Source organism: Pteropus medius, unplaced genomic scaffold, assembly GCF_902729225.1.
Source record: "Pteropus medius unplaced genomic scaffold, Ma_sr-lr_union100, whole genome shotgun sequence".
NCBI lineage: Eukaryota > Metazoa > Chordata > Mammalia > Chiroptera > Pteropodidae > Pteropus > Pteropus medius.
This window is the reverse complement of record NW_024349224.1, coordinates 2,518,931-2,521,384: the sequence shown is the minus strand read 5'-3', so window position 1 is coordinate 2,521,384 and position 2,454 is coordinate 2,518,931. Positions and strand designations below refer to the sequence as shown.

Here is a 2,454-nt window from a genome sequence, read left to right as displayed (position 1 = left end):
GCCTCTGATCACGCACCCCGCTGTGCCCGCTGCACTCAGCGACCCGCAGAGCAGCCCGACATTTACAGATCACCAGGCGAGTCTGTAACGAAGCCGCTCCCTCTCCGTCTGTCCTCCGGCCAACGGCGGCAGAAGGGATACTAATTAGAGGGTGAATTATTAGCTTCCCATGGTGCACTGCGGGCACGTTAAAAACGAGGGGGCTCTGCCGCTTACCTTTTAGATGGTGAGTCTTAGTTTAATATATTCGTGTTTCTAGGTGAGAGCAGGGGACAGTTTTTATGATTATAATTGTTGCATAATTACTGGCCTAAGGTTGCCTATTGTTAAATAAAAATCCTGAGGTGCTAATGTTTTATTGAACGGTACAGGGAGATAAAATTGTAATATCTTTTCCTGAGCAATCGAAGCTGCTCATTTGCAGCCAAGTGACAACCCTTAGTCATCTTAGGGACGAGGCAGATGGGTTCTGCCTGGGCTGGAAGTCAAATGGGAAATATTTGCTTTGGGGGAGGAAAAGGGAGCTGAGCGGCTCCGGGACGCACCCTGACAGTCTCGGCGTGTGTGCGTGTCACGGGCGGGGTGAAGGCCTGGCTAACGACGCACACGCGCTCCCCATGAAGGCTGAGTCAGCCAGCCGTTCTCAGGCAGCTGAATGCCACGAATGGCCTTTCCCATGAAGGACCATTCCTGCCACACACTGAAGGGACGCTCAAGTAGAGACGGGTGTGCAGCCACCGTAGTGGACCAGTGGGGTCCAACATCCCTCCCTCCGCGGCATTGGTTTTAAATATGGATCTCTTCGCGAATCTGCGTGTCATCGCTGTGCAGGGCCCATGCTAATCGTCTCCGTATCGTTCCGATTTTAGTGTATGTGCTGCCAAAGCAAGTGCCCTGTCAACTCGTAAACACTCAGGACATCGAGGCACTAGGAAGTTACCTGGCGCCACCAGGTGACACGCCTTTAATATTCCTCAAATCCACCCCTCCCTCCTCGCCACACCAACTCTCTACCCCACGCGGCCACCTCCCTGCCTCCTACCTGTGTCTCCTACCTGTCACTTATCTTTCTCAGTTTGCTGAGTTTTCTGCTACCAGCCAAGGGATGACTCGCCAGGAGCCGACCACGTGAAGGAAAAGGAAAAACGCTGGAGTCAAACCCGCTGCCTCACCAGGACAGGAAGTCATAAGGAAGCGTGGGAAATGCCCTTCGATTTGAGCAAAAAGTGTCTGGCCAGTTTGCTCTGGCCCCTCCGGTGTCCCATCCCTTGGAAGGATGACATGAAACAGGCCACTGTTTCTGCTGCTCACCCAGGTGTGTCTAGCCAGAGAAATGGGGCGGAAATTGGGCCGAGGAAACCCGAGCTTCAGAAGTTAGAGCAGCAGCTTCTTCCACACAAGAGGCGTTTCCCCCCGTGCCGGGCCGGGCCCAGCAGAGGCTCCTAGCTCTGGTCCAAACCTTTCATAGCAGGTATAAAATAAAAACCAATTTCTCTCTTCATAGTTTTTGTGGTTCTTCCAGGGCAGAGCTCAGTGCTCTGGAAAGAGCCCGGGCTGGGACTCGTTCTGATTCCGGCTCAGCTGCCACTCTGCAGGGCTGAGACGAGCCTCTCCAGCGCTCCCCGTGGAACAGAAAGAACCTCACCTTTCTGCCCGCCCCACACAGGCGTGCGAGGCCTGAACACACTTCAGGGAGCACGGAGTCTCGGAGTCAGGAGGGGCTCGTCTGGCCCCATCTCCTTCCGAACACAGGGATCTTCCGAGGCATTCCTGACAGGTGTTTATCCTCCCTCACATGAAGGTGAAGGCTCCAGGGAGCTCAGCAACGCCTCTGTTTGCTGGATGGCTCTGATTTGCTTCCTCGTGGGAGCCGAGACCTGCCCAGCCCTGGTCCTCAGCCACCCAGGCCACCCAGGCTGCGTCCCATCACACGGTTGGCCTTGCAGGAGCTCGAAGGTAGTGATTGGCTTGCCCTTCGTCGGTCCTTCTCCAGGACTAGATTCTTCAGCCGCTCTGCATGTTTCAAATCCTTCGTCGTGTTCCTCCCCAGAGCTCTCCCCTTGGCTACCTCACCCACCCTGCGCTGCGAGAGAACGCGGCCCCATACGCAGCCTGGCCAGTCTGGAACACAACGGCCTCCCTCAGTCTGATCGCTATACTCCTATTAATGCAGCCTATGCCCAGGGAAGCTTTTTAGCAGGCGTATCACACGGTTGGCTCATGTTAAGCCTGCGCTCAGCTAAACCCCCCAGATCCTTTTCACATAAACGGTTTTCATTTGGAAAATGAAAGGTCTCACCCTTCCGGTGTAAGCATAATTGATTCCTTTGAAATTAAATGTATAATTTTCATATTTCATATTCTTTCTGCTCTATTTTAATACGTTTGCTTGGATAACTCTTTCTAAAGAATGATAAATCTTCAGAAACCCTGATTCTGAAACCCCCTGCTTGA

General features: G+C 53.4%; 1 non-coding gene across 1 annotated transcript; it reads right to left on the bottom strand.

Moving 5' to 3' along the window:
- Nucleotides 1–786: 786 nt before the first annotated feature.
- LOC120617429 (U6 spliceosomal RNA) lies at nt 787–889 on the bottom strand. Its single transcript, XR_005656910.1, has one exon. It is a non-coding gene; the product is annotated as a U6 spliceosomal RNA (small nuclear RNA).
- Nucleotides 890–2,454: the final 1,565 nt, after the last annotated feature.